The sequence below is a fragment of the Humulus lupulus genome, chromosome 5, assembly GCF_963169125.1.
Source record: "Humulus lupulus chromosome 5, drHumLupu1.1, whole genome shotgun sequence".
NCBI lineage: Eukaryota > Viridiplantae > Streptophyta > Magnoliopsida > Rosales > Cannabaceae > Humulus > Humulus lupulus.
The window spans coordinates 111,821,541-111,832,193 of record NC_084797.1 but is presented as its reverse complement, the minus strand read 5'-3'; the positions used below and the strand labels follow the sequence as shown (position 1 = coordinate 111,832,193).

The 10,653-nt window shown below is 33.6% G+C and overlaps 1 long non-coding RNA gene across 12 annotated transcripts; it reads right to left on the bottom strand.

The window, feature by feature from the left end:
* Positions 1 to 220: 220 nt before the first annotated feature.
* LOC133777588 (uncharacterized) lies at positions 221 to 4,591 on the bottom strand. Of its 12 annotated transcripts, none has more exons than XR_009868656.1 (4): positions 4,298 to 4,591; positions 2,177 to 3,758; positions 1,131 to 1,252; positions 221 to 532 (listed from the first exon to the last, which is right to left on the bottom strand). It is a non-coding gene; the product is annotated as an uncharacterized LOC133777588 (long non-coding RNA). The 12 variants fall into 12 exon arrangements; XR_009868658.1 differs by having other exon boundaries at positions 221 to 1,252; positions 2,177 to 2,258; positions 3,225 to 3,758; XR_009868659.1 differs by having other exon boundaries at positions 221 to 2,258; positions 3,225 to 3,277; positions 3,423 to 3,758.
* Positions 4,592 to 10,653: the final 6,062 nt, after the last annotated feature.

Sequence of the window (10,653 nt, the reverse complement as noted above, 5' to 3'; positions counted from 1 at the left end):
CTGGTGTAAATCATGGTAGGTCAGTGTGGCACACCGACCTCTGGTGTAAAATATGATAAGTCGGTTCATAGCCAACTTATGGTGTAGACATCTATTGTTAGTTTTCGTAGAACTTACTTATGGTGTTTTTTTTATTAAAAAGTGTATTATACCCAAAAAAAAATCTTGCTTTTTATACAAACAAACTGAACAAACAAAACAGATATCACAGTAACATAAAATACTAGAATTTGAACTAAGTATCCAAAATAACGAGTCTTAAGTTAATTACAAAATTACTCATATAAACATTGTAAACTATAGTTAGACAACAAAAGTATGTATATCTTCAAGAAAGTCTGGGTTAATAGACAATCACACACAAAACATCTATCAATATTCAATTACATATAGGAAATTAGTAAAGTAAATAAAATTATATATTCTCTTATTTATGGCTCCAAGTCTAACGGATGTAATCTCCCAGCCAACTTGGTAGTTTCTTCTCACGCCTGCACCTTTCTTTGAATCCATTAAAGTGCTTCTCAACCTGCTGGACTTGAATTGAACCATTTTGATCTTATTATATAAATAATTAAGAAAAGAATTGAAATATATAAAACCATTTGATCAAAGAAAAATGATTAAATAGTGTGCAACGAAACTTGTGCTAGACTGTTTCAAGAAATATCCTAACAAGCCTAACCTTGTATAAACTTTAACACTATAATGAAAACAATTACAGCAAAAAAATTTGACCATGTCAAGAAAAGCCAAACCATCACAAATGCGATTATGCAAGAAACCATGTACTCAAATTGCATTATACACAACACATACATAGGATTCTTAATGAAAAGACACTCAAAATCACAAACACATAGGTCTCTGTAACAATATTCAAACTAAGAAATCTGTAATTAATGCGTAAATATACCACAGCCCATGCAAGTGTGTGTAGCTATATAACCTGCAACATATATGGCTTTCCTTTGTTATCATTTGAAATATAGAAGAAACTGAACAAAACTACAATACAATAAGATGAAAAAGTGGCAAGCAGCTCAAGTAGATTAAACAGTTCAACTCAAACTAGTGAAGAGATTTCGTAATGTGGCTATTCTAAGTCTAAGTGTGAACTACAAACTTACATTAAAGAAGGCTTACAATCTCCTCTCTTTAATTTCCCTGTTTTTTTTCCTCATACCCCTTAGAATGTTGCTTGTTTTATGTTGTGAAAGTTGTCCCCTTCCAGCTCTTCTAAGAGACCTCCCTGCATCAGAGAGACATTGGCATTTGTTATCCAAAAAACAGGCGCGAATGACGTGGCAAGTTATTCCCGGACATGTGGCTGAAACTTGGCGGAATTCTGCTAGGGTATCGACCAGAAGAGATATTACAAGCAAAAGGCAGTCGAAGCTTACCTGCGACCAGTATGGTCGCAGGTTCCGCGTGCCTCGTGATACTTTTATAAAGATCTTAGTCAATCCCGAAATTGACTCCCATGATTTCCTGAGTATCTGATTATTTAGGAAAGAATATCTGTAACAAATTAATGTAATCCCCCTTGAGCCTATAAATAGAGAAAGATAGCTCAAGGAAGGGACTTTTGGCCTTCGAATTATTTAAGACTAGAGTGATTCTATTTGATATATTGTCTTGTTCTTCAGAGGTTAGTGAAACTCATTGAACCCTAGTTCTTTGATCACTCCTTTGAATCCTATATCAATAACAATTCAAGTGGACGTAGGTTAGTACCAGATTCTGGGGCCAAACCACTATAAACCCTTGTGTTCTTTATCATTTCGCCATCACATTTTTTCTAACGTGTTTGTCCACATCAAGAAAATTTGACTCCGTGTCAGTTGGCCAAAATCAAGGTCAACAGCATTAATTGAAAGTTTGCTAACTAACAGTCTATAAAATCAACATCCAACAAGGATGCCCAATCAACACCCACCATTGAATAATTATAAAAATTTTGAGCAATCAAATACCAATTGATTATATGTAACTGTTTTGCTGGACTTAAAATACAAGACTAATCTGTAGAATGACATCTTATTCAACTTGTATCAATATAACCCAAACACACACAAAATTACTATAACTTTACAAAACAAAAACAAAATTAAAGATAGAGATAGACAACAAAAAAAAAAGACTGGGTTTCAATGAATTGAATACATAAACATACCAAGAGCACAATCTAATAGAGAAGAATCAAGTATGATGCTCACTCAGGTACCCCAATTAAGCTGCTCTCCTTCCTCTTCGATCTAGCGCATGCACCCAGTAAAGATAATCAATAAATAACACATTCTCATAATTGTCAAAATAAAAAAACAATCAAAACAAGAACATGTAGAATATAACAAACAAGTAAAATACATTATCAAATAATTCACATAATAATTATATTTAATCTTCAACGACACACTTAACAACTTAGGAAAGTTATTTTGAGTCTAGTATTTTTTTACACATTTCAGTAAACACTTGGAAGACATTCCATCTAATTGTAACATCGAACACAATAACACCTAAAAGGACCAAAACAGAACATGTATGAATAGCTAAAAACACATAACAGCAGCTTGAAGCAATAAATAATATGGACAAACAAGGAGACAATCATCCCAATGTATAATGAAGCTTCAGATGCATATTGAGAAGACACCAAAATGATTTGTCATGGGCTAAATTACATAGAAAACTAACTAAGGAATAACATGCAAACTTGTTAAGTGATGCAAATGGAAACAAGATTTATACACTATCAAAATAATATGACAGGTACAGATTGAAAAAGAAAAAGCACAAAATCCAAAATACATTTAAATCATATGCACACTCATTCAATAATAAAATGTTCAGATAAGAAAAGGCAAACCCCAATAATTACAGTTCATCATGTTAAAGTGTGGCCAAAATAATATAGAAATGATCAACTATACATTAACATATATATGTTATAATTAATCAAATATTAGGCAAATTAATGAAAATAAATTTGTTGAAAATATATGTATACCAAAAGGACTCCTCTTGCGGCAAGTGCTAAAATATCCGCACAAGAGACAATGTTACTGCAAACTTTCTCTCATTATATATTTATACACACATATAACAATACTTCAACAAGTGCATCTATGAGCGGTACCACACAACCAGAGGCAGAAAAAAAAAACTTTCAGATTTCATTGAAAAAAATAAACTTAATATATATAAATATATTATGTAACCTATGAGAAAAAGAGAAGACCGCAGAGATCGAGATTGAGCATAGAATCGGTCACTGAAAAAAACAGCAAAATCAAAACAAGATAAAAAATACAGTAATAGCAGAGAGAAAAAAAATGAAAACAGAAAGAAAAAAAAACACAATAAGAACAGAGAAAGTACGGAAAAATCAAAAGAAAAAAAAACTACAATAAACTTACCTAAGGAATGACCTGAGAGAGATATCTTTGAGTGAGAAAGAAACTATGTAAGAGAGAGAAATGCCAACGGCCATATCCTCATTAACAATATGCTGGGAGAAAGGATCAAATATGAAACCTATTTGATATTTTTAGAATCATCGTTTGGATCATCCGAGTCATAATCACTTGCATTATAGCCTATGACTAATAACGTACGCAGAATAGAATAAGCAAGAGCATAGCAATGATTCAACCAAAGAAAGAGATGATGAGATAGAGAATACCTGGACGTTTATCACCTACTTTCCAAACAGAAGATCGAGTTTTTGAAGCTCTACCAATCGAAGCACATCCCTGCAAATTCATAGATTGTAGAATGAACATCTTTGGTAATTGGTATTTACAGAATCACAACCTAGGAATTGAAGAGGATAATCACAATGACAAAGGTAATGAGCACATTGATAACCAATTATGAACCAGATTTCTAGTTCAAGTGGGCATATAAATAAGATGAAGAACCCAACATAAACGAACAGACATGAACTCAACAATACCAAAATTCAATAATTATATTTAACAAAGAAAAATAAAAATATAACAAAATTAAAAAAAGTGTTTCTGCACAAGGATGCACAACATAATATATACCCTTTTATCCAAATTCATCCTGTGTCTAATGCAACTCTATTTGACCCACAAATCTTGATAATGCAAAACGTTGAAATTCAATTTCACATAAAGACCATCAAACTATGGAACCAAAATTGAAACCAAAACTAATAATAAGAATAAACCTTTTGAGGGTCTTTAGCAACACCATAACCGTTGAAATAAATTTGGAGAAAGAAGAAAACAGAAAGAAAAAAAAAAAGACAGGATCTCTTACTTACCTGGAGGAGAGAGTGAGATCTAAGGGAGAGGATGAGTGGAAGCTTGCATTGAGGGAGTTAGAGAGAGAGAGAGAGAGGAGGCGAGGGGAAAAAACTTGAGAGGGAGAGAGAGAGAGAGGCGCGGCGCTGAAGGAGAAAATTGACAGAGCTAGTGGCGGGGAGGATTTTATTTTAGGGGTTTGTATTTAAAAAATGGCAAACAAAAATTGATTCTAGGCGGGCATAGTTGGCGCGTATATATATTTATAATTACATGGTAGGTCTGTTCCCACATAACCGAACTACCATGTCACATAAGAAGTCATTTCTCTTACAACCGATCTACCATGTTATTTAAAAATATTATTAAAAAGATACTCTAAATTGTTTTATAAGTATTTTATTTTAAATTACAAATACTATTAAATAAAAATATTTTCTTATTTATAATTATTAATAATTTATTTATTTATATTTCAAAAATTATAATATATATAATATTAATAAGTATATTTTTTTAATACTGATTTCATACCCAGATAAATTACGTATATGTATTGTTTAAATAAATTAATATATATTAAAATTCTAATAATCTAAAAAAAAATCTTTAATAATATATTTTTATAATGACATGGTAGGTCTGTTCCCACACAACCGACCTACCATGTTACATGAGAAGTCATTTCCCACACAACTTACATATCATGTCATTTAAAAAATTATTAAAGAGATACTCTAAATTATTTTATAAATTTTTTTTATTTTAAATTATAAATATTATTAAATTAAAATAGTTTCTTGTTTATAAAAATGAAATAATTTTTTTTAATTACAAATAATTTATTTATCTTTCAAAAATTATAATATATGTAATATTAATAAGTATATATTTTTAATACTTATTTCATACCCAAATAAATTATATATATGTATTGTTTAAATAAATTAATATATTTTAAAATTTCAATAGTCTAAAAAAAATTAGAGCATCTTTAATAATATATATTTATAATTACATGGTACGTCGGTTCTACACAACCGACCTACCATGTCACATGAGAAGTCATTTCTCTCACAACCAACCTACCATGTTTTTTAAAAAAAATTATTAAAAAGATACTCTAAATTGTTTTATAAGTTTTTTATTTCAAATTACAAATACTATTAAATAAAAATATTTTCTTATTTATAAAAATTAAATTAAAATTTATAATTATTAATAATTTATTTATTTATATTTAAAAAAATATAATATATATAATATTAATAAGTATATTTATTTAATACTGATTTCATACCCAGATAAATTACGTATATGTATTGTTTAAATAAATTAATATATATTAAAATTCTAATAATCTAAAAACAAATATTTAATAATATATTTTTATAATAACATGGTAGGTCTGTTTCCACACAACCGACCTACCATGTCACATGAAAAGTCATTTCCCACACAACCGACCTATCATGCCACATGAGAAGTCATTTTCCACATAACTGACATATCATGTCATTTAAAAAATTATTAAAGAGATACTCTAAATTATTTTATAATTTTTTTTATTTTAAATTATAAATATTATTAAATTAAAATATTTTCTTGTTTATAAAAATGAAATAAATTTTTTTAATTACAAATAATTTTTTAATTTATTTATCTTTCAAAAATTATAATATATGTAATATGAATAAGTATATATTTTTTATACTTATTTCATACCTAAATAAATTATATATATATATATTGTTTAAATAAATTAATGTATTTTAAAATTTTAATAATATAAAATAAATTAAAGTATCTTTAATAATGTGTCTTTATAATGACATGGTAGGTCGGTTCTACACAACCGACCTACCATGTCACATGAGAAGTCATTTCCCACACAACCGACCTACCATGTAATCTAAAAAATTATTAAAGAGATACTCTAAATTATTTTATAAAGTTTTTGTATTTTAAATTATAGATGCTATTAAATTAAAATATTTTTCTTGTTTATAAAAAATTAAATTAATTTGTTTTAATTACAAATTATTTATTAATTTATTTATATTTCAAAAATGATAATATATGTAATATTAATAAGTATATTGTTTTATACTTATTTCATAATGAAATAATTATATATATATATGTATTGTTTAAATAAATTAATATATTTAAAAATTCAAATAATGTAAAATTTATATTTTTTAATATTATATTATAATTATATTTTATAAATAAAAAATATTTTAATTTAATAATATTTACAATTTAAAATAAATAAATAAAAATTTGATAAAAGAGTAGTGTCTTAAATAATTTTTTAAAAGATATGTTAGTTCGATTCTGTGTCATTACACAAATATATTGTTAAAGATACTATATTTTGTTTTTACATTAGTAAAATTTTAAAATATATTAATTTAATTTAATTCATTTATTTATTTATACTTCAAAACATTATAATGTAATATTAATAAACATAAATTTCTTACAATCATTTCATACACTAATAACTTACATATAGATATATATTTATAGTTTAAATAAATTAATATATTTTAAAATTCTTATAATGAGACATGATAAGTCGATTCACATAGTAGCGACCTACAATGTCAGCAAGGTAGGACGTGGTAGGTCGGTCCACATAGAACTGACCTACCATGACAACATGGTAGGTCAGTTTTGCATGAACCGACCTATTATGTCTTCTACAAGCATGGGAGGTCAGTTCACACAGAACCGACCTACCATGTCCACATTGTAGGTCGGTTCTCACGCAACCGACCTCCCATGCTTACCTTGGACATACATGATAGGTCGGTTTTGTGTAAACTGACTTATGAACATGTGTTAAGTCGGTTTAAGGAGAACCGACCTCTCATGTCTGATGGCTGATATCCGATAGGATCATTTGAAGAAAAACGCCTCGAGCTCATCCACTCAGCACAAAAACAAGGGGAAACAGGTCGTCTCCGATTCTCCCATCCTGCACTTTAGTCTGGTGGTGGAGAGGGAGGTCGTTATTGATCCCAACGCTTATTTCGAGGCTGAACGTATAATCTCAAAAATCACGAGTCAAGAGAAAGTCAATAAAATCCTGTTGAGCCACAACATAGAGATAGGATTCGGCGATCTTCTTGCACGACTTGCGTTTGAGGGGGAACGAAGTTGTGCCCCCTTCCAAGATGATTATGTGGCTTGGAACGACGAGCATATGAAGGATGGCGCCTTCCTTCCTTTGGACCAGTATTTCGTTGACTTCTTGAACTACGTGAAACTGGCTCCATTCCAGCTCCCCCCAAACTCCTACAGGCTTATGGCGGGGCTAAAGTATTTATTTATGAAGCATGAGTGGGAGGTCCCCACCCCGGCAGACATATTATACTTCTTCTGCCTCAAAGCTATCCCTAGCCAGAGAGGACGAGGTGACAAGTTTTATTACCTCACGCGATTTCCAAACTCTGCCCCCATCATCGAGCTTCCTAGTCATCCAAACGACTATAAAGATCTATTCTTTATGTCAAATGGCTTCAAGAATTGCGAACATCGATACTTCAATCGTCCTCATAAGTCTTCTACCTTTATAAACTCAGCTTGTGAATTTTTGTTCCTTTAAAATATTTCTTTTTTGTACATGTCTTAATTGAGTTTGTTTCTCGTGAAGAGGCCTAGGGTGGCGAAGAAGACCACCCCTAAGACAAGTGATACTACAAAATTCCCCTCTAAGGGTAAAGACACGAGCTCTTCTTGGGAGCCAACTCCAGTGGCTAATGTCATTACTGAGCAACTTCCTCCTCCCCCCTCTTAACATATGCCCCCACCTCCCCAAGTTATTCAAGTTGAGGCACCCATCGTTCGAATACCGGTGGAAACACAGGACCTGGAAAAGATCCTCGAAGCCTTTCGGGGTATAGCATATGAGACGACGACTCATATATTGGGCCACGCATACAAAGCCAGTGTGAGGAACCTATGGGCCATAGAGGAGCGCAGCTCAGAGGATGTTCTCGAATCTGTAATGGGGATGAACCTCACCGTGAGTCCTTCCATAACTAATTTTTTCTTTTTTGTTTAATATGTTTTTCCTCTTTTTTTTTTATATCTTTAAGCTTGTTCTGTTATTCTACAGTCTGTCCTGGCCCAATACCAGAGCATAGCTTGTGCTAACGCCAGAAATGAAGAAGTTCAAGCTGAGTTGGCTACTGCCAAGGCCACTGTGAAGACTGCTCAAGAAAATGAGCAAGCTGCCAAAGCCGCTTTAACAGTTGCTCAGAAGAATGAGCATGCTGCTAAGGCTGCTCTTACCTCTTCCCAAGAAAGTGAGCAGGCCGCAAAGACCGCATTATTTGCCTCCCAAACTCAGGCCGTAGAAGCGAACCACCGAGTTGAATAGCTTCAGGCCGAGATTGATGAGATCAAAGAGAAACTGCTTGCGACTGAAGCTAAAGCATGGGAGGAAGCGGCAGTGTCATCATCCACCATGGAGGAGATGATGTACCATTTGTAACGCCCTACTTCCTTAAAGCCATTACTAAGTGAGTTTAAAAACGTGCGTTTAACTCGCTAATCGAGATTTGAGGTCAAATAGTGTAATTAAGCCATAAACAGAAGAAAAACTTTAGAAATAGTTCCATTTCAATGAAGATCATAAAAGTTTGACACCTGGGATCCCAAAAATATAGTTTAGAAACATTTAAATATATAAATTGAACCAAGTCGACTAAACGAAAAAATCTAAGTTTATTTACAACCATCTCCCAAAATCCACTGGCTGTGGCAGCCAGGCTGGCCCAACATGTACACGCCGCCTCACGACTGATACACTCATGGTTGGTTGGCTTTCTCCTTACCCTTACCTGCACCACAGAGCATCTGTGAGCCAAAGCCCAGCAAGAAAACCCACAAACAGATAACGTATGCAAAACATACACCAAGCATATAAACAGGCCACCAATGGCCTAAACACATACGCCCTAGCCATCCCAGGCGCTTACTAGGCCCTAGGTTCGCGGTCCACACCGTGAGGATATCCTAGGTATCCTTTAGGGACTCGCCCTGGCAACTCGCACTCCACGTGCTCAACACTGCTCCCGGCCCCTTGCCGTACTCGACCTTGCACTCAACGTGCCCAACGCCATTCCCGGCCCTTTGCCGTTCCCGGCCCCTACCGATCACGACCTACACTGTTCCCGGCTCTTGCCGATCATTCACATAATTGTACTCATAGCATTATAAACAAGTACAACATACTAGCAAATACAATCAAAGGGCTACGCCCTGCAATTCAAACACATTAGGCTCAACTCTACATACAAGCTCTATGGGAACAAGGGTTTTCTTACCTGAGTCCCGAGCTCTCCGAGAACCGATGTCCTAAGCACAGTCCTCTAACTTGAGCCTCGTCGAAAGCCTAGTCACAACACATTAACAATATCCATCCATCAAGTTCTAATTCATTAAATAACTTTGAACCATATCTCTAACCTCCGGGACCTTGAATTCTATCAATCCGGGTGATAAAATCCATCCCGAGCCTTAACCATTGAGTTCCCAAACCTAAACACCCTTAAAAACACAAACTAGCTCTAAGAGTCGCGGCCCTACCCTCAAGCGTCGCGGCTAGCCTCGAAACAGAGGCTAGCACCCCACTGACACCCACACGGGCCGCGGCATGCATCACCAAGCACCGCGGCGTGCATGAATCTTCTCGGCCTCCCATGGCCGCGCGCGCACGGACCGCAGCCCTCCCCTCCAAACCCACATTTCTCACCCTTTTCCTGCATTTCCTTCAAACCAAACCTCCCCAAAACTAAGCTAACAGTCCCAGTTTATCACCATAATAATTTCTAACACAGAATCAGCTTCAAAACCCAACAGAGTCTAGCTCCAAATTCAACCAAAACACTCAAGAACAAATCAAACTTAACTAACATGCAAACTCTAACAAACCAGCTGCAATTCTAAACATATTCTTTATAATTAAAGCTTACCCCTTGCTGAATTAAACCTTAGAACTAGCCCCTTATGCTCCAGGTTCCAAGCTCCCTAAATCCCAGTTGAACTCCTTAGTCCTTATTCTTGATTCCAGCAAGAGTTCTCCTAATCTTCAAATGGAGGGAAGAAGAAAGACCACCGAGAGAGAGAGAAAGGGAAAGAATCGGTTTCTGAATGCTCTACACAATTCTAAGTTTTGTTTTATTCCACTTAAGTCTATGTAGTAACCTCAAGGCTTGGGGTACCAAAACGTCCCCGAGGGCAAAATGGTAAATTTCCCCAATATTCCCTCCTAGACATTCTATCCTCAAATATATCTCCAAATATTTATTTTCTTAACCCGTTAACTCCATATAATAACTAATGCCCAAATTACCCCTCG